Genomic DNA, 26,945 nt, shown 5'->3' on the forward strand with positions numbered 1-26,945 from the left:
TTATTATTTCTTATGCCCTAAAATGCTCCTGTTGGTAATGTCATAATCTGTCCCTTGTTTTCTTAAATAAATGAAACATTCACTTTCTACAGTGCATTCGATGACAGACCATGACTTATCAGCTGAGAAAGAGTACATAATACTTAATAGGTTTTAGAATATGTTATGGCCTATGCCTTTTTTGAGAACTACATAAGATCAATCATTAAAAAATAAACATGGATAAATGAGCCATAAATTAACCGTAGGTTCCAACTTCTAATAAATGTAAGAATATGGCACATGAACTTCATATATCCAAGGTGAGCTAAAAGTTTGGAATTCTTGCAATCCTTCTGCTTGCCAGTAATAACGTCAAGAAAGCTATTTCACTTTTATTTCAAAATTCCTAATGTATTAATGTAAATATTTAAAGGACAATATTTCTGATGGAGTCAAAGGAAAACAATGCATTTATTTTACTCTCAAAGTTAGGAGACGTGGATCAATTCTAGATAAACAGTTGCATTTTATTCATACACTTAAATAGTCTCATTTGTTATTCTGTCTTCTTTACTCTAATCATGGTTAAAGGATGTTTAAAAGAGGATGCCATAAGTCTTCAGCAGTCTTAATTTAAATAAAAAGATCTCATTTTGAATAGCAGATATTAAGAAAAAAAATACATTAAGGAGTCACGTATCTATAGGGTTAGATGTAGGTATTTTACTTTCTATAGACCTCAAAATAATGTGTAAAGGATGCTGTACAGTAATTTAGACCAGACTGTCAACATTTTTCATGTTTTGTGCTCAAATAAGTTGTCAATTCAATAAAGCTTTCATTCAAATCTTAACTTCTTAATGCACTGAAATAAAAGAAAGCAGATCCGCTATTCTATGAAATCATTTCTCTCATACTGTAGAAAGTAGGGAATATATGCACCATAGAAAATCTAAATACACCCTCATCTTAGCATCTGTTTTAAATGGAAAGAAAAATGTAACACAAATTCAACTTTTTTTTTCTCTGCACTATCTTTTATATACAAGTCTCTATTTTTCTGTTTTAGAAATGTGCCCAGCCTCCCCAGGCAGGTTCTTTTGGGAGTGCTGCGGGTGATAACAGAACATTTCTGACAGAAAGGGTTGGCAACAGGAATGCTGTGACTTTAAAGCCAAAGAAACAGCAGATTGCTTCATTACACAAAATACTCTTCTAAATTAAATAAGGGTAGGTTAGTTCTTCTACTTTTATCTGACAGCAGTGTGTATTAAAATCATGAATAATGATGACTCAGCTTTTAGCTTTGTTCTCTTTGTTTTCAGGGTACATAAAACAAAGATTTTCTCTGTCTGAAATTAAAATGAGCCTAATTAAAATGGTCTAATCTTTCATTCACAGTAATCATTGCTGTAGAGTAGACACCCTCTGCTCAAAAGCAAAATATAAATTGGCTTATTCCAAATGATAATTATAATTAGTTATAATTAACTGTTGGCTTTAAGATATACCTGTTTAATATCTGAAGATGTATACTGACATAACCATCACAAATCCAACTCACTCAGAATGCAAATAAGTAAACAACTCAGAAATTCAAGGTTTTTCAATTATGCTTAGGTTAATTCCATGCATTAATTCTCATAGGCACTTTTCATGCTAAATTCTTCCCATCAATATGGTTTCTAGTGATATATCATGTTATCTGATTCTGTAACACAATTTTTAGTCCAGCTGTCAAAAGTCACACACAGAATAAAATTTCTAAAAAAAATTTGAACTTAAATGGAGGTACTATAAACTTGGAAAAAGTGAAAATTCAGTATTTAAAAACTGACTTTGAAAACAAAAATCTGACAGTGAGAAAGACAGTCAGGAATACTGACATCAGGTATCATTTCAATATCTGATAATGGAATTCCATCTTTTTTTATGTTGACAGTCAAAATAGCCATATGGTTCTTGTACTCATGACAGTGTATCTGTGCAACACTATGCAAACCCTTCTGACACACCAGCCCCACTTTAAAGTAGCAGATGGGGGGAAAAACTTTCATGGGGGAGAAGAGCAGGCATTCACTTTGAAAATTCTGCAACCCTCAAGGACACAAGATTTTGGAAACTATCTGTCCTCTCTCTCAGCTTAAGCACAGAGGGGTTATGAAAGCCAATCAGAAGATATTATAATATTTTTGTAAGACAGTATTTTGTTGAAATCTAACAAATTTTTTTCTCAGCTGCCATGTAGTTAACACGACAATTCAATTCAGTACACAGCTATTGGTAAAATATAGCATAGTCGCAACAAACAATTTCAATAAATACTAAACACTTCCAGAAAATGATGGTTTACAGTCACGTGAAATAGCTGCTGTCATATGGCTCTACTGTAATGCACTACTGAGACAGCCAAAGACCAGAATCCAACCCCCAGCACATGCAGACAGTTGAATCACCTACCAATATTTCATGCTATTGGTCATTTTGTTTTTTAATCTTTGTAACAAATGTAAGTGAAGTTAGCAGGTCTTTAATCTACAAATGTTTAGTGAAAACTGCATAAGAACACAAGGATGGGGATTCATAATGAAGTCCTTCCACTGCAGTGTGGAATGATGAATACATCCACATAGATGGGCAGGTGAATGCAAACACCCAGACTATGATTTTGAAGCCTCCTGAATGCAAGTCAGCTTCAGTTCAGAAGCTCTAAAGCCTCATTTACCTAAGACACAAGGCATTTTAGCTTGGGCATAGTGCCACACAACTGGCTAGTGGTTTCCAGGCTGGCTCACATATAGCATGTTCAGAGCGCGGGCAGAGGGAGCTTGCATCTATCTGCACCTGCCTGCACAGACATTCTCCTGGAGCATGTTGGCACATTATCTATGTTTATAAACATGGATAATTTGAACAGTAATAATCTCAAATATATAAACCAGAGGCATTTTACCAGGCATCTGGGTAAACAAGAGTTCAGCAAAGTAGTACTGAAATGTTATGCTCTACCATTAGATGGGCTACAAGGTTGTCTACAACCTCAGTAATTAACTTTAATACCGAGGGAAAACCCAATGCTTTGCATTGTTAATATGCAAAATAGAGGTACAGGTTCTGACAGAGCATCTGAAAAAACCGAGGCAGCCTCTTTTACTTGTGTATGGCCTAGAATACCGCCAAAGTTATAGTTTCTCTAAGAAAGACATAGGTTGAAAAAATACAGTGCCTCACTGGAATGGACTAAGTAAATCAAAAGGTGCAAGAATTTATGCAACAGCCTGTATGGACAGACCTGAAGCTCTACATTGTCATATACCTTTTATTAGGCCACACACAGGTCCATACATGCCTGTGAAAGCTACTGTGCTACCAATCCTTATCCTTGAAATTTCCTATGGAAGAACCAAATCTGATGAACAGAAGAAATTTACTTTAGCTACCCAGTGATTCTGATAAGAATCGATATTACTGGTTTTGTAGGAAACGTGATTACCTGACCTCTAGGAGCAAGGCTAAGATGCCAGCAAAACAGCAGGTAAAAACAACATTCTCAATAACAATCATAAAGTAAGTTTCATTCAGACATGTAAGCAGGTGTCAAGGTCTTCACCTAAATCTCTCATGTGAGTAATACACATCCATTTTACTGCTAGAGACTGAAAATCAGAATTCATTTCTGTGCCAGGATTTTTGAAAATCAGGAGCTGAACTGGCACCAAAAACAACATACAGTCTCTTATACTCTCCAGCTAGCATGTTTAAGGGTGTAAGCATAATTTATAATTCCTAATTATCTAGTGTGTCAGTAAAAAAAATGACTATCCCAATATGGTACTATAGAGATGTTATCAGTATTTCCAGCCAAAATGTCTCCTTATTGTTTAATAAATTATGGTAATAAAATACATTTTAAAATAATTTATTAAAGCATGGAATTAAATGACATTCTTTAACAGTAATATTTATAAAGAGTAATCCTTTTTGCTATTCACAGTTTTTCATCTCTTTTGGCAAACTAATCTGTTATACAAATACCAGGGTAGTACTTTTAACACCAAGAAAAATCACTCCAATTGAACACGGTAAAATTAGGTAAACTCTCAGTTTTATAAAATACATGTTAAATCAAACAGCATTTGCTCCACACTGATAAGTGATCCCTACATTTTCTTTTGACTTACATAAAATAGTTACCAGTATTCCTCATCTAAATATCCTCCACTATAATAGGGTGTTCACAACAAGAAAGAGACAATTCTTCCTTAGAAAAGCTAAACTCTAGAAATGAAACTTCTCAGCTGGCAAAGCCAGATTATATTGTACTTCATTGCAAACACAAGCTAGTCTCACAAAATGTGAATATAACAGTCTCTTGATGGTCACATTTGCAACAGTGAGACCTGGGCTTAATGTACTAAAGATTCCAGTGAGAAGTACCAAGGAAGTTGCACAAATATATGAATATATGTCATGCCACTTTGTACTAAAACAAAAAAGTAAAGAGGAAAGGTACGGTCCCTTCTCAATAGCCAAGAGCTCAAGCAAGCAGGGATCCACTCCAAACTATCTGCAATCTCACTCCAATTTTTTCATTAACTACACAGATGATGGACTAGAAAATTTTCCTTTTGAATTTCAGAGAGATTTGAGACTGGGAGGACCTTGAAGTGCCAAGAAGACAAGAATTAAAAGGTCGTGACAAACCAAAGAAGCAGTATGTAAAACTAAGGAGTAACTCCTTATTAATGATCTGTTGTGAAAAAGGAAAACATCATACTGGAAAGCAGAAACAGACTGCAGTACAGAAGTGAGTCTTTTGATCTGTGTGACTTCAGGAGAATCTCAGCTGAAATATTGAATCTGGATAACATTCAAGAAAAAGTGAAGACTGTTCATGGGACAGCAACAAAATCACTCAGAAACAATTGACAAGAAAACACTGACAGAATTACAGTAATTTGTCTATGAGCTATAACACAATAAAGAGAACATAAAATGCTATGTCAGGGTGAAATAGAACATTTTTTCCATGTCCACACCATGTAGAGTGAGAGCCAACATCTAATGACAATGACAGGTAATTATTAATATAATTAAGTACTGGAAGAAACTGATGGGAAAATCTGAGCAAAAGTTTGTTAGAAACAATTCAGGTATTGTTGATCTTGCCCCAGAACATGATCTTACCAGTAACCTGATTATTCAACAGTTCAATGGTTTAAGCGGATTTATGCTGTGCCTCATTTAAGGCAGTGCTCCTTTTAGTTAATGTCCATGTTTTATCTGTTTACACCATGTACCTGAAAGCTTTCCTATGACTAGAAAGACAGACCTTTTACATTTAAATTTCTACATCACACTACAAAACTTCAGAATGATCAAGTTTTTGTGAAAAATACCAGTTAGAAATAAGAATAACTTCATACTGCATCAGCCATTTCTCAGTGACAGTGTACAAAGATACCTTCTCTTGGAGGATTTACCACCTATTAATCTGATACAAGACAAAACTTTTCAATAACATTAAAATAAATTAAGTCATATAAAACTTTTTGTAAAGTGACTGCTAGGCATGTGAAAGTCTAATTTGAATTAACATATATAGAGCTGAAGGAAGCAGATGATAACAAAGCAGCTCAATTATAAATGTAACTAAACACCTGAAAACTGTAATCTCATAGATCTCTAGCAATACAGAGCATGCATTTGTGAAAGCATCTGTCTAGGAGTGAAAAAAATTACTTAATATGAAAAGGAAGCCTTAGCATGCTATAAGGGAAGATAAGATAATGTAAGAAGAAATAAATCCATGAAAGACACTGTTGAGCGCCAAACTGAAAAAGTATATTGTATACAGTATTTTATCAAAGTGCAGCCTAAACAAATGTCAAATGGAATAATTTCTTTAACAAATATGGGCAACAACTGAGAAAAAAAAAGGTTGTTCACTAGCATATATTTAGTCAAGATTAACTACGGATAAAAGAATGTACTAAGAACAGATTTAATAACCCTAAACTGTCATTCAGCTTGTAGGAGGTATTCAAGATATAGCTAATAAAACACAAAAAAATGGTTCTAGCCACCCACAAAAAAATTCTCAGTAGTATAAAACACTGAAGGATGGTCACTAAGATAAATGCTTTCTTTTGAGAGCTGCCTTGCAGTTAACCTTCTTAAAGGGTCTCCCAGAAACCTCTAATCATAATACATTGCATTGCCACTTATCACAGTCAATTTAGAAGTGAATTCTGTAAACACTCCTGCTTTACTCCCCACCTCTGTTAGTCTAAGAATAATATTCTGAGCTTTAATAAAGGAACTCATGACAACTTTTTGGGAGGTGGAGTAGTTCTTAGGAACTGTCCAATTGTAATCTAACTGAATTCCTGGATTTATAGGAACAAGATCATCTAACAAGAGCTTTTACTGCCTTTTCTACTTAAATCGTTCTTCAAAAATACAGAAATGCAACTGAAAAAGTCACGATTAAAGTTACCTCAAGTCAGAAATGTTTGAACTAATGATACACAGTAGAGTGCTCAGGCAGCTTCTCACATGCTAATCATATTGAAGGAGAAAAAACAGCTCAATCAACTTTTTCCCTTTAATTATTGTTTTCTTTCCCTCATGACCCTCAGTATTCAACCTTAGGTTCAGTAGGAGGTGACTAGAGATAGACAGTGATGAGAGATCCTGTTTGAAACAGCTTCTCTCTGTCACTCCTAAAGCAAATAAATGGCCTGTTAAAACATGCTGTTAATCCATTATGGATGTGGATGCACCTTAGAAAATAAACTTCAGAACATTATTAGTATTTTGAAGCTTTTTCTTTAGAAACAAAACATACTGGCCACAAGCAAGACATTTAAAATCTACATATTTAATAACAGAGTTGTGTGAAACATTTAAACTCAGTCACTACAGATCTTAGACAATTTTCCTGAAATCATATTTCATATCATAACATAACATATTGTAAACTGTCATGGCCAAATACGTTTTGCAAAAGGCATAATTCATAGTTAAGTTCTTTGGAATAAACAACTTTTCAAAGAACAAATCCTTTTGAAATATTTTCAGTAGGAAAACTACCACAAAATAGTCCCTCAGATCATCCCAGTACCCTTGTGGCAAGTAGAGGGGACAGATACTCCACAGCTCAATCACAGCAAGCAACAGAGGACTGCTCCATTAACTATGGGATAGAAACAGAGGGGTTCTACTCTTAACACGCCTAGTTCCCCAGTCCAACCCACCAAGCACTTTTCCTCATATTATCTGACTGTATATCAAACCTTGAATTTGCCATCTCATCAAGCCTTCCCCTGGAGGCATCTGTGAGGTGTAAGACACTGGACAGTCACTCTCCCTAACCCTTACATAGCTGCATAACTTCATTGGACAATAATCAAGAAGAACAAGGATGAAGGAGCTCTCCTTCATGTGAAATCTCAGAGCAAGTGAAAGGAAGGAAAAGAACAGACTTGATTGCAAATAATCACAAAGGAATTTACTGAAAATGCAATATTCTTATTCATTTCCCCCCTTTTTTTTCCTAGTTTTCCTCCACCATATTTCATTATTTCCACTTTACTCCCACTACTACATCCCCTAGTAATCGTAACAGCTTTGTCTTCAGATTGAAAATTTAAAATTCTTTCTTTTCTGCTTACCACTAATTGCTAATGTGTGTATATACTTTTTCTATTAAGCAAACAAGAAGTCATCTATAAAGGTGTATGTTTAGAATGATTTTAAAGGCAAAGAAGGAATTTGGTACCCATCTTTCAGTACTGATTTTCCAGTAAGAGGCAGGCACTCAACTGCCCTTTGAATTCTCTGAACTTTTTCAAGCCCCATAACATTGAACTTCTGAAGTCTTGATGATTTATGCTTTGGAAATGACAGATAAGTAAAACACCCACTCAGAAAAGAGACACACTGGTGAAACCAATTACATTTGGTTTCATAGATCATATGAAACCACTCCATTATCATTTCATTCAAACAGACAGCACTGCTCACATGTAAGGAGAAATAGCACACTTCAGACTGCATGAGAAATATAGAGGGGAAAAACGAATTCACAGAATTCAAAATACAGCTGAAAAAGTTTAATGATGACAATTATTTCTGTATTTTGCAGCTTTTTACTAGAATTGTCTCCTGCACCCACTTGGGTTAATATGATTCTCCAAGGGAACATAAGCAAAATATGGTTAAAATAAGTCTGCTTATTTTATGCTATACTGCAATACAGTGGAGAGGTGGGGTCTACTAAGAACGAGAGCAATGGCATCTGGATGCATGGGATTGTGTTACAGCAGAACACAGTGCTGCACAGGGTCCACATAAGTTAAACAGGAAAACAAAACTACAGGTAATCTGTCATTGTCAGCCTTCTCATCCTTCAACGCTGGTTTTTGTGTTTGTAGGAGACAAAGATAAAAGTACTTCGCAGGATGAATGGTTTGATCTCTAGATTATAGAGCTCAGTAACATTTTAGAACTAGCAAATACTTAAGGTTGGAAAATATTATTAAAAGTTACTATTATTTTAATGTAATTGCAAAGAATTTAAAATATTTGAGTCACAAAGTTGTTAAATTCAGATGAAGAGAAAACCTTAGTTAAACCTTATGTTAAGAATCTTCTGTTCTTAATTTTGAATTGAGAAAATATTCTGAATAGACATTTATCAGAAAATAAATTTTGGTTATGCTAAATAAGAAGTGGGGCATTCATTCAACAAAATGATCCTTCCACACATTTAAAGACACTAAAATCTTCTAGTTCATTACTTCCCATTGGAACTTGAAGGAAAAGATTGCTCTGATTTTGAAGTGACTTAAGCTCCTCCTTCTCATTTCCATAATGTTACATGCCTCCCTTTGAATAATATATAACAAAACTCATAAAATTGAATGTAGAGCACTTAAAATTTAAAGTAAATCATAGAAGGAGTAATTAATCTTATTTTGAAACAACATATAGAAATACTGGAATGCAATTTAAAGAAGAAAGAAAGAAAACTGAATATGTAAGATTAACAAAATGCACTCTCGTGGCAGTGCATAATTTGTATTTGATAACTGATTGAGAGACTAGTTTAAATGCTCACGTGAAAAAATACTGTGTCAGAGATCATTTAAACAATGTTGTATAATTTCCTGTAGCCATAAAAGTATCTCAGAATACAATTTTGTATGTTAGGCTTAGAGTAAGAAATTCCTGAGAATTTTGAAACCTATCCTTCCTCCATCAGGCTGACATTTAATATTTTGACTATTTTACTTTAGATCTGTGGAGTCTGAATCATCATTACTATTATTAACATGCTGGCATGCATTACTTATTGTTATATTTCTGAATGGTTTGTTATAATGGAATCCACTGGATTTACATTTCTGATCAAGCAACAGAAAACCAAGTATTTCAATAATGTCACTAATCTTTGTTGTAAACATTTTTTTAGTCAAACATTAAAAAAAGGTAACTAATATAATTAAATATTATATTACTTATTTGAAACCCAATAGGACATCATTTCTTTAGGAGTATGAAATCTAAAGGCCCAAAAGCCCCTCACAGGAAAATATTTATTCAAACATTGTCTCGAGGATGAAAAATCATTCAGTGAAAAAAAAAAATAATTCCTTTTTAACAAAATATTGCAAGCTCAAAGTATAGCATATGAGAACAGTAACTTTAAAATAGAAAAGTATCAGAAACAGCGGAAGCCTAGAACAAGCCCAACATATTGCTGAAGGAAGAACAGAATTAGACAATAACACAGAAATATTTATCTAATTAGTATCTTAAAAGATTGGGAACGAAAGAGATAGGATACCACATGACATTATTTAATTATACGACTTCCTTGCTAATGGAGCAATACATAAGCATTGCCAGGAGCATGAAGACCATCATATGATTCAATTTTGCATAAAGAAGTTTTTTCATTGATCTTCTTTGGTGGGTTAACTATATCAAAATTTGTTTCAGACCAAGGACGCGTATGTACAGTCATGGAGCTCTAAGCTGATTTCTGTTGACTTTCAGTGAAGACAGTACATACTGATTTTCTCAAAGAAGATGCAAGAGGCATAAGGTATCTCAGGGAAGAGTATCAGAGTAAAGATATATTGCCCATCAAGATGAATGTTCAAGTGGCAATAATAGTCAATGCAATAGAATAGCTGTAGTTGAATATTTTAGGACAATTCCATAACAAAACAGCCTGACAAAAAACTAACTTATAATATGTTATGCTAGACTAACAGAACTAATGGATGATGTTCTGAATTAATCTGAATAATATTTTAGACAGTCTTCCAAACTGAAGGAATTCTACTGGGGCTAAAAATGAGTCTACATAGCACTAATAGTATATATATTCATAGTATATTGGGCAGGCTAACCAATGTGCTTCTCCTTTTTTACCAAATTTTGTATTTAACTATTTGACTTTCTTTAGACCTCTCCCTAGGTCAGCTAGATGTATGTCAGAAGGTATCTATTCTATTTGGGTACTCTTGGAGTTGTGTTAAAGATACATGATTGAGAAGAATCTTCTTGGAGAGAGGGATACTAGAGCTCTTCTGAAGAAGCAACCAAGCCTATAAGGTGAGACATGGAAAGAAGTTGCATTAGACAGCAGGTACGGTAGAGTAACAAGAGACTTCTGAGATACCAGTGGAAATAGAGTTTGCTGGCACTCAGTCATTGAGTTAGCTGAAAAAGAAGCACTTTTGCAGAGACAGTTACTCATATTTGATTTCTGATACTATGTAGAGAGCAAAATATAATTTTATGATGAGACATTCCTAGTTGTTTTTATTATTATTAATTATCACAAAGCCAGATTCGTTCCACTCCCAAACCCAAATCTTAATTACCTTTCGCTCATCTTTGAGGAGCTGAAAGGGACAAAGTAAAAAATTGACTCAAGGCAAAATTATCTCCAAGTTGTAGCTTTGTCACAAGACATTATCAGACATTTCAGGCTGACAGTCATGGCTGAAGTCATTCAGTCATGTCTCCATCAACCATGGGATCAGATATCCATCCAGATGGCACACATTTTGCTCATCAGTTAGTCACATATATGTTGCCTGTCATCTTCAAAGTGACAGTGAAGTAACAGGAGTATGTATACTGATTTTGTATATATTTTCACATATTTTCTTTGTATTGAAGAATTTAGCATTTTTCTCCTAATTCTTCCTGATTTTATATTCTAGAAAACAACAGGAGTTGCTTCCGTATGTTCATCGGAACATTTCAAATCATGGCATGGACAAAAACTATAACTTCCAAAGCTTAATGTGTGGAGAGTAAGTATAACAAAAATCAATGGAGCTTTTTGAAAATAATAGTCAATCAATTTGAACATCAAAAGTTTGCTTAGAATCAAGTAGAGGACACTTACTGAGTTCTCTGCAAATCCATAGTTGATTTTTTTCAACTGTGGACAAAATTATAGACTTAGCATAACCTTGGATGAGCTCTATACTCCAAGACAACAGTAAAATGAGATATTCCTAAGTAGGATTTTGAGTATTACCTGAATCAACAGCACATCTGGAAAGAATCGTGAGAGTAAGACCCCAAGTAGTTGCTATGGAAAATACTCTTAAATTGCTATCTGGGTGGCCTTGTGACTCATACAGATAATACAGTCCATTACAGGATGAACCAGCAGTAGAAGAAGGAGTGCTGGTAGAAGCAAGGACTATCACTGTGAGAAATGAAACAAAAGCTGCAATGAGCAGAGATTCGGTACAGGTGATAGGAGATAATAGTGCATCAGCAGTTCAAAGAACCCAGAACCAAATCAACGTTTAGACGACTGCACACAGAAATAGCTCTAGGATTCTTTTTTAATGTTGTGCAAATGCACTGGTTAATCAGTACAAATGGTCTTTGCAGGTAGCTATGATGTTGAAAGTACTATTCAGGTCAAAAGAAAGTGCACAATCTTAAAAACAACAAAAACTTGAACTATTTCAAGTGTAATAGATCTATACTAGCTGATTAGAGCATTATTTACACAAATTAAAAAAAAAAAAGCGAAAACTTGACAATGATGTGCTGAAGACACTTTAAAAGACACGTTATTTATCTTTTCTGGAATAAAAGATTAAACATCCAAAATTTCAGGTCAGTGCCAGGCACTAAAAAGCTATCTGACATCACTACTCCAAAAAGAGAAATCTATATAGGCTGTTATTGCACTAACTACCTTAATTTAACAATAAGAATGTATGTTTTCATTAAAGAAGAAATAAAGATTTTAAAAAATAGGAAACACTACAACACTGAAAACATTAAAAACTATATTCAAGCAGTAAAAACCTGGGAAAGACATAATTGTTTTGGCTGGTCTGTTCATGTTTAAAACTGAATACTGCTCATGATTCCATACGTAAGGTTGACTTAAGCTTATCCGTAAGGCAAAGATTCATATTATTTAAGAAGAAAAGAACAAAGTATATTTCTCCTCAAATTACTTCCATGCTTCTGAACATTAGTGGAAGCTACTTTGTAATGAACAATTACTAACAGCTACAATTGTTTGGGAGGAACAGAGTGCATATGATGTTTATAAAGGCTGACATATTCAGTTCACATTTACAGGAAGCAGACTAGCTTAAAGCAAGAGAGCTGAAAAACAAGGAACATAACATACCAATGCCGACTACATAAGCAAAAAGTAAAGTGTAGTAGTGTATGGGAATTGAAATTCACATATGCTGGCAATATCTCATAAATAATTAATTTCTTATGTTTTCTAAGAAGTCACTGTCTCAACCATTTGTATTTTAAAGGGAAAATTATTTGTTCTACCCACAATTAATACAGTGTATCAGACACATGCACTTTATAATAAAAAGAGGAACTGTTAATTAACATTTTCTATTTTTATTTAAACAAGTAGAATAACTACTACAAGTAATTACAAAATCCTATGCTTTTAGCCTGTGAATTTTTGTTAGGCCTGTAATACTAAATGAACGGTAATGTTTTGAAGCCTTTACATTCTATTGTAATGTATGTTAACCTTTTTGCAGCTAAATGTCTCCTACAAAGTAATGCCTCATTGTGTGATTCACCTTGACATTCCTCCCATTCACACCCCTGGGCTGTTGCTGCCTGCCTCCCTTTTTAGTGGGTACTGCTGCCACTTCCATGTAATTCCACCACTTCTGCATCCTGCAGTGATGCCAGCCAGGCTGTTGCTAAGTCAGGAAGCTGGCTAGACTGAATCTCTGCCCCATGCACCCCAGCATCTCCAGTTCCAGTATCAGACAGCTGATAACTCAGATACACAAATTGGACAAACACAGAACCTACCTGGCAAAGTGCATTTGTGCAGTTTACCTTGTGTACCTCATCATTAAGTTTATGCCATTATATGGTAACTAAATATCAAGTAGTCATTGTACAGTCAACCAAGTACATGGAAGCCCCATCAATATCAGCTGAGAACAGTTCCCAGAATCCAACACAGTACCTAAGAGTGAACAATCCTCAGACTTGAGACAGACAAAACCCCAACTGTGCCCCAACCTCCTTTCAGGAAACAGCTTAAATTCCTCACAGGACCAAGGCATAGGCTTGCATTCATTATTGAGCTCATGTCGAGAGACGCCTTAGTTTCTCAAGTGACAGAACAGTCTCAGCAACGATGACTTTTTCTAAGTCAGCAAAGAAAGGATTTCTAAAAATGATTACAGCACCTCACTGGTGATATGTCAAAGGTGTTGATAAAATTTTCTGGCTAAAAAGCTGTTGCTTTCATTTTCTAAAGATGGATCTAACACTAAAATAATTTATTCCAGCGGTGAAACCTTAGCTGCTACAAGACAGGAGAGAACAAATGTATGTCAGCTACCTAAAGAAGAAATAGCCTTAACCAACACTTACCACCTCATAGATCAATTTTTAGCGAGCTTGATGTTGAACTACTCGGACTCTGTACTTAAACACAGAAACAGGAAAACACCAAATAACAATTTCTTACTGTACATGTGATAATACAAACCTATGCATTTTTACAAGAGCTGTAACTCCTTTAACCTACTAAATAAAGAAAAATGAAGTCATCCAAAAACTTTCACATTTCTTTGTTGGGGAAATGCAGTTCCCCTTTACACGGAAACTAAAATGGTGGGAATTCTACAAATGGCTGCAGAACTCTTGGACCTAGCAAATTCTGCTTATTTCAATCCACTAAGACCATAGTTAGGAAATCTTACTAACAAAAATATTTTAAGTAAATCTCATTACTTGTAGATTGTGCCATTACCCAGAATAAGGTCACAACTTCCAGGTATTGCATGATTATATGATAATGAAGATAAACATAACCATAGCTCTCAAGAGTCAGACGAGGTCAACCAAGCAGAATGCCCATAATAACACAGGAAATAAAGGAGCTTGCTGGCAGGCCTTAGGGCAACTAGATAAAACTCATACATGAGAAACAGAAGTCCTTTGCTCATTGCTTGATATAACAGTGGCCCACATGCCTGAGATAATATTCTTCTGCCATCTTCTCTAGTCACAAATATAGTAATAATGAGCTAACCTAGTACACCAGAGCTTGGGGTAAAGATTAAGTTTCATGTTGCTCCTGCCAGGATTCCCAGAAAAATTAACAGAATGTGAGTATAATAAAATAGATATATTGAGAATTCCAGGCCTGATCTTTTCCTATTCAATACAGACAAGCAAAAGTATATCTAACCAAACCACAGCAAACCTCAAGTGTAAACAAAATCCAGCTGCTAGAAACGGTCCAGGTCTAATTCCAAAAAGGGACCCCAAGGAGTCCTCATAAGGTCACCATGTGGTATTAATTGGACTAATGTGTCTTTCCAAACGCCTTTTTTTGTCAAAGTCTTGGTTCCCAGTGCTACATCTAGACTGTACAGCTGGTGCACATTATTCTTCAACTCATCCAGATTGCAGGCCTGGTTTTTACAAGGTCATAGGATCAGAGGGCACAGCAGCTTCCTTCTAACTTATATTCTAGAGATTCTTTCATATAGCAGTTAAGTATAAAGGTGAGTTGATGAGATTACACACACTTCATCCAACTTGGTTCAGAACTATTCTTGGTTCTCACACCTTCAGGACTGTTCATGGACAAGAGTCTCCCACTGGAAAGTGCAAAGCTCTGTTTGGAGGAACAAAATCTTTTGAGGTGCCAAAGAGAAAGACCTCATGTGTCTAGTTCATCCTGGTTCTGGCTTTGTCTATCCCTTGAAGACTCACTAGTGAAAGTATACCTCATTTGAAACAAAATTGGACAGGCTATAGTTCCAACACATATTTTCACCTACAAAGAAGGCCTTACTCTGGACACGCATAGTTCAAGTGAAAAATGGGGCCTTTCTAACAATGCAGTTATTCTATGCATCTGACTACACAAAACGTACAGACTGTGAAGATACTGGAAATGGAATGTGAATGATGTCTGAGTGGGAGCTTAGGTATGAATCCGTGCATTAGGAAGAAAGTCAACGAGTTGCTTCACGTTAGCACAATTAAGGGTATCTTCTCCTAGAGTCCTTTCCCTCCATTTTCTTAAGCATAGTGGGATGACATGAGCCTAATTATACACGAAGGAAAAAGTGAACTCTAAGGTTAGAGGAAGAAGTTACTGTTACAGCAAATAATTATTTCTGTTTATAAACTAAAACTATTACATTTATAACAAACTGATGTTTTCAGTCCAACTCGAAATATTTTTACTTTGCAAATACTAATATTACTATCTTATTTTCACTAGCAAATATTTAGAGACCATATTTCAAGTAATAAAGAAAAAATGCTCTGAGATTAAAAACAGTCAAACATGGGTTCCCTTCTCACACAGTGTATATCTGGCCAAACGCGTTTGGTGTTATTCAGTTTTATTGCCTCTTCTTATAATATTCCAACTCCATGTAAAATTAAGTCAAAATATTTATGGGCACTTATGAAAAATAAAAACACTGCACCAGGGAACAAAAATTAAAAGAAGTATGATAGACCTGATTAAAAAAAAATATACTGAAAATGTTAGTTACAACCCAAACCAAGGACATCTGCAAGTTAGAAATTTACACTTCTTCACTAACTTGAAATGATGAGACTCACAACTGCAGTAGTGAAAATATTATTGCTTCTGTAAACTCTAAGCTCAAATATAAAGTAGATATGTAATCTTCAACTCCCTAAACACTCCAATTTGGCCACTAAAGATGCTGTTTTACATTTCCAAACATTTTCCCCTGTCACTACTTTTTATACTTCAGTTCTCAGGTTGTAAGTATTTGTTACTTGCAAAGCAGCTCCTTTTGAACACAGAATCATGGGAGGCATTTGTTACTAACTGCTAATGCAGCCTGCCAAACAAAAACTCCCTGCTGGTGACATGACCACCTAGTGACCTCTAAAAATGTTTTAACAATGTGAAAAATATCTCCCTCTTGTAGGAAACAGCAATTTTTTAAATTAAATGTACGTTGAATGTTCGCTTACATACAGATAAATGCTATTCAGAGTCACCTTCTCTGTTTCCAATTTCAATCTTTTGAAACCCAGCCCAAACCTAAATAAATAAACGTTGATACTAAGAGGAAACTAAGAGCTCAAGAGCCTTGTGATTTCACAAACAGCTTTTTTCCATTTTCTAAAATCTAAACTTCGAGCCAGACATAGAACAGGTAATGAAAAGAAACAAGTTTGGCAGCCCCTATGTGGGTCTAAGCTGAAAATATGTCAGGCAAAAATAAGTGGCTATAATTTGGCAGATTTAAAGTCTTTAAAAGTTTGCAGCTTGCTAGACTGTTTTTTTTTTAGCATGTAAAATTTGTAAATTGAAACACTATAACTGTGTTGAAAAGTGACTATTACATAATGCCACCACCATCAAACTTTTAAACATCATTTTACTATTATCTATTCTGTATGCACAACAGCATCACAAAGAGCAAAAATAAATTGGGATATATAATAAACATTTTATGCTCAAATAAGCTATATTACTTTAACAGTGTCCAAGAAACTCTTAAGCTGACTGGACATTGATAGCTTTCAAGTAAATAGCTTTTAGATCATTATATCTCATCTAAATAATTTTTTCTTATTTGGAAGATGCTGGCTTTGGAAAGAATACTACTCAATGACCTTCTTATAAAGCAGAACAGTTCTCCGAATACTTCAAGTTAACCTGTAATTACTTCAGATCACTCACAGAGGACAGGTTTGTCACTCTCACTGTGTTAACATTTGACTAATTTAATAAGAATAATAAACTAGTTAAGGTTCAAGCTTTGAATAAAATAGTTTTGGTAAAAGTCTCCTACCCACAGCTGTTTGAACCTTTGCTACAGTCCTATAGCAGGTTAAAATTTAGATTTAGCAAGCTAATGCTGCGAGACTGACAGAAGTCATGGCTCCTTCCATGTGACTGATATGACAGAACAGAAGCTATAACACATGCCATATAAATTAAAGGACTTTACTTCTATTAAAAGAAAACATTGCTATATTTAGGCTTTGAGATAAAAGGCACAAGAGCTGAGATTTTAGAGCTGAACAGCTGAAATACCGACATCATACAAAGTGCAATGGAACTGCTCAGGAATCCTGGGTAAACTGAGTAGACTCCATGTTGCATCAACATGATACATCAATGCACAAGGTCATATATTTTTTAAGTTTCTAAAGTATGGCTTTCAAAAACATTCTCCTGCTCTATCTAGCAGTTACCTTCACTATAAAGCTGGGATAATTTTATTTCTGGAGTCAAGAGAAGATTATTTTTATGCAGATACTCTATCTCAGCATATAACTATCAGCAGTGTACTTAGATTTTATATATTCTTAGTGTGTGCAACTACAGATAAATAGTTTCCAAACCTTACTAGTAGGATACAGTGTACATCTACTTTTTGTTCCAAAGAGAAATGTTTTTTACACTCGCATTCAATAATTAAAGCAACTGTCAAAAAGTAAGAGCATATCAATCCAACTGTGAGTAACAGAACAGAATGTTCTTCACAAGAATAAGACCCAACATACTGAATTATTTCATCTTCAGCCATGACTAAATACTACTGTCATCAGCATAGCCTTACACTGGCTCCCAGACCATTCTAGAAGCAATCTAGAGCTCACTACTTAGAGGCACTCTTTCAGACAACGTACAGTACAGACATCTGATATAGACTGCAACATAAATATCTTATCTTATTTGCATATACTTGCAAGGTAGACTTGTAAAACCACAATTGGATTAACTGGTTAAAAAAACAAAAATCAACTCTGTACTGCAAAACTTTTTAACCAAATTAGAACCTGCTGCCTTTGGTGAAGTGATGCCCTTTCTCTACTGATATGGAAATATATTCACAGACCCAATTCTCACCTGTAATGCAAGGGTGCTTTTATATGTGAGGTACTAAATTTTACGTAAGACACCTTAAATATTTTGTACAATTTGATGAAAATCTCAAGGATCATCCTTGTTCTAACTTACTGGTCTGCTACACAAACCTTGCACTCAGTCAGACTAACATATTAAACATGATCATGCTCATATTTACTGATGCAAAATAAATTTAAAAATGAAGGAGCATGCTTTAATGTCTTTGTATAACTATTTATATGCTTTCTGACATTATTTTGCTCTGCACAGTTTCTGCATGTTTGATAACAAACTGGCACAAGTCACCTCAAACTCCATCTACAACTAATGGTATTACTGACTTCAATACGTTATTAGTTTTCAGTCATCCTGCTACAGCTACTGCACAGGAAGAACTACTCGAAGTTTTTTTTCTTCTTTCTTCACAACAGTGGGAGATATGCCAGCTGGGACATTTTAAGTCTCTTTCATTAAAAAAAAAGGTTAAGGTCAAAACAAGAATGATAAACATGGTAGTTCATCTTCTCAAAACTGAAGATGAAAGACTAATCAGAAGAGAATATTTTAACTTCACTAACTGTAAAATCTTCTTTTTTTTCTTGTAGTATAATTAGAAGCAAAAATGACTTGGGATAAAAACATTTTTTGCTATAAGTACTTTTGTCTTTAAATGCAGTCAGTAGTTAATTTAAGAACTACGTATGTCTAAAGTGTATTCTATGTTTTCAATTATCTAAATGACTGACACTTATGGAGGATTATGAAAAGTAACACACTTAAAGAGAAAAGAAATAAATTTTCCTATTGTAAAAGATAAAAGTTGAAAAGAGAACTTGCATTGTGTTTTTGCTTAAATGAGTTCTCCTATGTCTAAACATTTCTAAGAGCTACATCTTAGAATTCCTTGCCTATAGGAATACATTAAAATACAGTAAATCCCTACACTTTGGTTTCTGATACTAAAGTACATACTTTCTTACCAGAACACTGAAATATGTTTTCACTCACTTTCTTAAAGAAAAACACCCAAAGGTTATCAGACAAATGGGGACAATAGATTAACTTCCAAAGAACTACATTCTGTTTCTTGTAAAGGAAAAGTAAATTTATAGCACATCAAGCTCTTATTCCCAAGTGAATATAATAACTGGAATCCAAAAGTCTAGAAGTGGTTACAAGTAGAGCTGGTCAAAGCATTTGTAATGAAACTTGAAACTAGGCAAAGAGATTTGAGAGGTTAAAAGGAGATAGGGTGGGAAGCTCACAAAGCAGACCTGTTCTCCCTCAAAACCATAAGAAAAATCTCCAGTACAGTGAAAGCAGCATAGGTTGCATAAATTTGAAGTGACAGAGCTTTAAAGTGGGAGGATAGTTTGGGGGCTGGCAGGGATCTCCGGAGCACTACATGGGGACTGCTTTCTACCCAGCATATGGGGTACAGCGAGAGGTGAAATACCAAATGGACAATATTAACTTAAATTTACATCAAACACTGATGTAGTGAATTACCCATGCAAGGATAAGATGAACAAAAGACTCAACTAGCAATTTCCCAAATATACACTGCAGCAAAACCCCTCTTTTAACCCAAGAAAATACATTTTTTTCTTTAATATTTTTGTAAATAATGATTAAAAAAATGAGCTCATGGAAATTTTACTACATCTAGTAATTACTATTCATGGACAGTCATGTAGCATCACAGAGTAAAATGGCCACAAACAGCTGAGATATAACTTATTAAAGGAAGAGTGGGAGGTTTCTAGTTAGCACAGTAATAAAGAAAAGGTAGCTCAAAATGGAGCTACATGTCAATGGCCGAAAGCATAACTGTGTTCTGATTTGCATATCATGCACAGTGGGATGACTAGCATCATACAAGGTGAAAAAAATTAGTGATTTATTTAGTCCAAAGCTTCCTCTTGGGATAATTCCTGCAACGTGCTCAACACGAAGCAACTTTTGGGCTGATTGAAGGGGAAATCTGAGCTAATGCAAAGGGCAGAAATCCATTTAGTAAGTCATATATTTTAAACAGAGAACTTAACACCAATACTCCATGACCTGTGCTGGCTGCCTGCCAATTTCTGGGTGAGACTCAAAGCCTTACATTTGTTCTACAAAGTCTTAAATGGCTTGGCACCTGCCTGCTTGAAAGATTCCTCCTTACACTTCCTTCGCACTGGGCAACATCAAGACTGCTGCGAGAGTCTTCCCTATGGAAGTGTGTGTGTAGTGCGGGGAGACAGAAAAGAGGAATATGGGTAAGGGAAGAATAGAAAGCATTAATTGTTCTCTTGTGCAGAAAAAAAAAAAAAAAAATTCTTCTTGATGTGAAACAGTTCTTGAGGCTATGCTATAAAAACCATCTTTTTCTGTGGGTGCCTGAAGAAGGTATAATTTCCTATTCATGACTATTTGATGAACACATTAACTGTCCTGGCAAAATTTCCACCTGACTTCATGAATGGTGAAGTGATCCTGTGGTTTTCTCTATCCCTTGGCTTCACTTATGGAGTTTCCTTAAATAATGGTTTAAAAAAACAAAACAAACAAACAAACAAACAAAAAACATAGTACTTGGAGTGATTCTTTTTTAAGCCATTACTAAACAGCTGTGTTATGAAAATAAAATAATAACAAGGCTTTGTGTTTTTATATTATGCCCTAAATCTGCGGAGAAAGACAAACGGGTGTTATTATATCTCCACGTTTTTATCAGTGCTTCTACTGAAGTACTAAAGTACATCTTACTCTCAGTTTAATAAAATCTCTACTTTCACTGGTGCTACTCTGAATACAATGCTGTTTTAAGGTTGAAGCATTGCACTTAATGTGAAGGTGGACATTATTATAGAAAATAAATAATACAACAATACTAGATCTTGTCCACAACATCAACAAAAATGAATTAAAGATTTTGTAACTGAATGTTTGGAATGATCCATGATTAGAAGATTGATTTTATGACTGCTTAAAAGAAACTTGCACCATGTATCACATAATGCTTTTGTACACTTGTCAACCTGCTCTTATTCTAGCATGTAAGTGGTTAAAAGGTACTGAATCACAAAAGTAGTAGTATAGTAAAAAAAAAAATAGTAGTAGTTTAAAGGTCTGTTGTTATTCAATATATTATTACACTATTTTTACCTATACTCTGGAGGAAAAGAGAGCAGAAATTTGCTACGCTGTTAATATATGGTTCAGCTGTGAGATTACTACTGTATTCAAGCAATAGATCAAGTCTGAGAGATGTCCCATTGATATCCCTTTTAAATACTCATCTCTGATTTAATCTAGGTAGCCACAGGGGTGTCAACTCTGGTCCACACAGAAGCACACTCACTGAATCTGTATTTGCCGATTTAAAAACACATCTTAAATAAAACAACCCTGAAATAACAGTTTGAATAATTTGACATGTACAATAAACATATAAAATGACTTATAATGGCAGGAAACTGAAGTACAGAGAAAAATGAATTCAGGAGATACCTAGTCCTTCTACTTTAGGGAGTAGTAAAATTGAATCCAATTCTCTTTACTTAGAACCAATGGGACAGATTGCACGACTCAGACATAACAGGCTGTACATAACAGGGAAAAGTAAGACTAGGATGAATGAGAACAAACATCAGGCATTTTCTTCATATAAATATACTTCTGTTCTCCAAATTCTTTCCCTAAAAACATGAATACAACATAATTTTTCAAAGCACCCCATATTATATAGTAAAATCATAATTCCATAGCACATGCTCAGTTGGTCAATCTGCAATGAAAAATCATCCAAAATAATTCCATCTTACTGATCTCATCCAAGACGGCAGTGCTGAGTGTACCTTTCACCATGATCTAGCAAAATAGCTGCATTTAACTGAATGACTAAAAACTATTTTTTAGATCCAAGGATACTAAATCATCACATCTACTTTGCACACAGTATCTTCTTCCTATTCTATGGAGTCTATAGTATAAGTTAAATATGTATAATACTATAATATAGTAATAAAGCACATGTGGCATAACCTATTTTAATAATAGCAAACAGTTTGTAATAAAGCAATAAATGAATAAATAAATATATAAAATGGCATCACTATTACAAAAGTTAAATGAATGCCAGTTCCAATTCAAATGTTCATTTTTCAAGGAGGCTAAACAGAGTTCTGAAAATATTCTCTAAATTAGCGCCCAGGTCTCCTTTGACTTATCTTAGTATATTTTACAAAGAAAAGGAAAAATAGTAATGAAGGAAGACATTGACTTTACTAAAATCATTTTAAAATTAATAGTAATAATTAAAGGTAAACCTACAAATCAGGAATCACAGTGTTTAACTTTTTTGTTTCCCAAACAACTGCTTTATTCACAGTGGCCTCATTAGTGCGACTTTCTGAAAGCTGTAACCTCACCTCAGATTAAAAGATAGTTTAAAAGAAAGTGCAAAACAGTTTCTTTAATATTATAAGATTAACTTCAACTTACAAAAGGAATATTGAAGATACCAGAAAATAGTGTTCCACAGTATCCAGAATACCTTGCATAGTAATTCTCTTTAGTCACCAATTATTAGAACGATGAAGACCATCTAAAAACTATTTATAAGAAATGACTTCTTAATGCTTCATCAATAAAGTAAAAGCACAGTAACAATAACTCTGCTATTCTGTGCACTAATGAAGCACTACATAGAAGAGGGGAAATAATTAATATGAAAAACTGCAAATACTTGAACTTCATTCATTGTTCTAGATGGCCCTATTTCTCAAAGTTCAGATCTCTACATCAGAATCTGTCTCAGGACGTGCCATATAGAGCACTTGAGAAATGTTCTGTGCAGTCAGTGGTTTTTCACTGCCATCACTTGGCTACCAGAATTTCGTCCACTATTCTGAATTTCCATCAATTCACTATTCAAGATTTTCTGATAAAAATTTGTCTTAATATGTAATATATTTGAAATATTTGAATTAGAGTATCTAGTACTAGTTAAAATTTGCAAATGAAATTTATCTATTTCTTATCTTTTAACTATTATGTCATATATTATTATAACATTTTTTGATTACTGGAGATAAACTATTACGCAAAAGTGAGAAATATAATGAAAGTTTCATATGTAAGCACAAGTCACAAAAGAAACAAATGAGCCCAATAGTTCATTGAGTTGAAACCTGTAGAAAAACGAACAAAGCTGTAATCACCACTACTGATTATACTTCAAGTCTACAAAGTCTTTATAAAAACATTTTACTTAAATAAAAGCGCTGAGTCCTGCAAGCTATAGAGTACCCTGCTCCTGCTCAAAAGCATTTCAACACGTGCTTTCTCATAAGCAAATTGGATTTGGGTTCAGCAGAACTATCCACATGCTTACAGCTAAGCACCTGCATAAATGCCTGTCTGGCCAGGCACAGTGAAGTTCGTATTTCATGGTACTTGTAGGATTCTCCCTTAAGTCTCCATCAGTTTGTGTTTATAGGAGTTGGTAAAGTGTCACAAATATTCTGTAACATTCTTCATGTTCTCCAGAACCTTACTTAATCTGCAGATAAGAACAACTATCAATCTTTTTTTGCATTCTGATACTTCATTTCTATTCCTGGACTAAAAAGTACATTAGTGTTTAACTTCTCTCTCACTAACATAAAATAAGTATTTCAAAGCTTTCTAGATGTTGACAGATCCCTGGAAAGGACAGGTTTTTGTTTTAATCCACTTGGTACTGTAGTGTAAAAGAATGGTGAAAGCAAACAGAAGGAAGGAGGAGACATGCTATATAGGGAATAGTAACAGGTAGGACATGAGGATAAATAACATTCAGGAGTATAATAAATAATAATATCTCCACAGTTTTCTCAAACATGTAGTTTTCTGTTTATTACTTTTAGTATGAACATACAGTCCCCATGATAGAGTGTCTTCAACAGATTTACTTGAATTTTAAAGAGATCAGACCTGAAAAACAGAATAATGTAGCACGTTAAGTAAAGCATACTTTTGAAAATTAAGTCACTTAGAATCTTTCACATGTCCAGTGGAAAACATCACATCAGAAGGCACAAACAGCATTTCTGCCTTTTCCATGGTGAAAGTTAATTCAGAGTAATGAAACCACACACCCATCAGTGCCGTCTGTCAGTGGTAAACCCACTACCAGTTTAATAAACCTGGAGAGAAACTATCCCAGGTATCATTCCAAAATAAAGTCATAGTAGTAACAATTTCAAAGAGGTGGCAGAAACAAAAATTTGACATTGATGATGCCTGGCTGTGCACTAAAAATCAATGTACCTAAAGCAAACCAATTTTATATTAATAATAAATGGTAGCTTTTGATGTTGGAGCCAAAAGTTGAGTTCAAGGAGTTTGGGATTTATTGCTACCTTAGATCAATTATACAGCACTACTTTTCACCTGGGCTTCAGTGTAAGTCTTTCTTAAAAGCACAACATAAATCCATAATCCCAGTAAATTTAGAAACTTCTTTAGTTACAGTAATTCATTTCACCTTGATATAGTTTTTAAGTCTAGCAAGCCTTTACACTGACCATTAATCCTCAACTGGAATAACACAGTTGCTTATTTGAAAGTGTCATCTTGCAATTCTCTTCTAGCAACTGTAGTTTATGCAAAACTTTCCTGTGCGAATGATTATCCAGTCTATATGTCAGAGATCATTACTGCTCTGTACAGACAATTTATAGAGAAGCAGTGAATCAATTTTAAGATCTTCTGCTAACAGACAGTGCTCTGCTTGACCTTGCTCTTTGCTCTATCATGTTTACATTTTCTACTACAGTACGCCTCTAATCCCCAAAGTGTTCCTAAGGGAACTTTACTGTTTCTTAAGTCATGCTCAACTGCTGAACTTTGCAAAACACAGCCAGAGGACGAGAAATTTATGTGAAATAACAACAACAACAACAACAACAACAAAAAAAACAAAAAAAACAATACTCTACCTTAATATTCTCCCAATTAAGTATTAGCTTGCTTTTTTTATTTCTTAAAAGATCTGCAATTATGAAATTTGTTCAGTTTGTATTTTCCTCCTGTTAACAGCTTCACTTTCTAAAAGTTTATTGTCTATTATTGTTTATTTATAAATTACTCACTACTATGTTATATCATAGATAATTCTGGCATCAAGTTAAAAATAATTTTAATACACAGAAATTGCATACAGTATTCATCTGCAGCTTCCAGCTTTTAGAACACAGATGTGACTATCTGGCCTGCTAAGTGCTGAGAATTGCACTGAACTCCAAGCTCTTTATGAGACAGACTATACTCTCCACTAACTTTTAGCCACCTTGTATATGTATGTTAAAATAGTCCTGTGTGAAGGAATGCTCGATGCAGTTTCATTATTAATCTTAGTGTACCACAAAAAAAATGTTGTATCAATGCCACTGAAGGCATGTGGTAATCATAAAAATACTCCCACAGATGATATATCACATCTCTCAATTCTGATATTGCTGCACAAGTTAACACTATTTAGGGAGATCAAAAATGTATTCACAGTTACACTCATTTATCTTCTGTGTTCTATGTTGCTGCCTACATAAGCAAAATAATCCAGGCTATTGGAGAAATAATTATTGTCAACAGGTATTTGAAGTTAGATGATAAAAACAAGAAGATAACTCACCAGCTCTTGCATTGCAGACATGGGATACTGGAGATGAGGTAATGAATCTTTGCTAACTGCAAGCAGGGCAGAGCTTTCAGAGAAAGCTGAACAAGTAACATACACAGTAAAAGAGAGCTAATGTGTCTGAGGACAGAAGGACCAAAAATTGTCATGCATCTTTCATCTCCTTCCTGTTCTTGGCTTTCTTATAAATTTCTCCAGAATATAGTTTAACATTCACAAATCCAGCACTAACTGGTCTAGTCTCAACACATCCAGTACTGTCTATTACAATTAGAACATCAGACACGAGGCCAATCACCTGCCTCTTGCCTCTGTCCAAGTTTCTACAAATGACTTCGGACAAGTTACATAATAGTGTATCAGTTGTTCACAAAGTAGGTGCTAGAAAATCAAAAGCTTTCAACTCAGTACTACACCGTGTCTTCAGCTCTACTACTAAATGTCCTGAGACTTTGGGTGGTTAAAGGACTTCTTCTTTGAAGGAAAGAATAGAAGGTTACCTGGCTCGTAAATTTCCCTTTTACCTCTAGTGATAGAACTCACATAAGAACTTGCTCCTGGATAGTGGAGCCAAGGTATGAATTATGAAAGCTAGTGCTGATAATATTTTTAGAACATGACATGAAAGTTTCCCATCCTCAACCCAGTCATTTTATAAAATTATACTGAGCTGCTGATTGTTTAGATATGCACAGAATTATTTAAATCTGGCTCATCTCTTTATGTATCATTTCTAATCTACAAAATAAGAATCACATTAGGCGTGTTGCAAAAGTAACTACATTGATGTTATCGTGATACTTAGGTGTCACAGCAATTGGAAAAATTGTCATAAATTAGAGATAGCATACAATTCTTTTTTTTTTT

The 26,945-nt window shown here is 34.5% G+C and overlaps 1 protein-coding gene across 3 annotated transcripts in view; it reads right to left on the reverse strand.

The window, feature by feature from the left end:
- Positions 1 to 26,945, reverse strand: part of ERC2 (ELKS/RAB6-interacting/CAST family member 2) — a 437,668-nt gene that overhangs the window by 137,932 nt on the left and 272,791 nt on the right. The gene's annotated exons all lie outside the window — the stretch shown is intronic.

The sequence above is a fragment of the Meleagris gallopavo genome, chromosome 14 (assembly GCF_000146605.3).
Source record: "Meleagris gallopavo isolate NT-WF06-2002-E0010 breed Aviagen turkey brand Nicholas breeding stock chromosome 14, Turkey_5.1, whole genome shotgun sequence".
Lineage (NCBI taxonomy): Eukaryota > Metazoa > Chordata > Aves > Galliformes > Phasianidae > Meleagris > Meleagris gallopavo.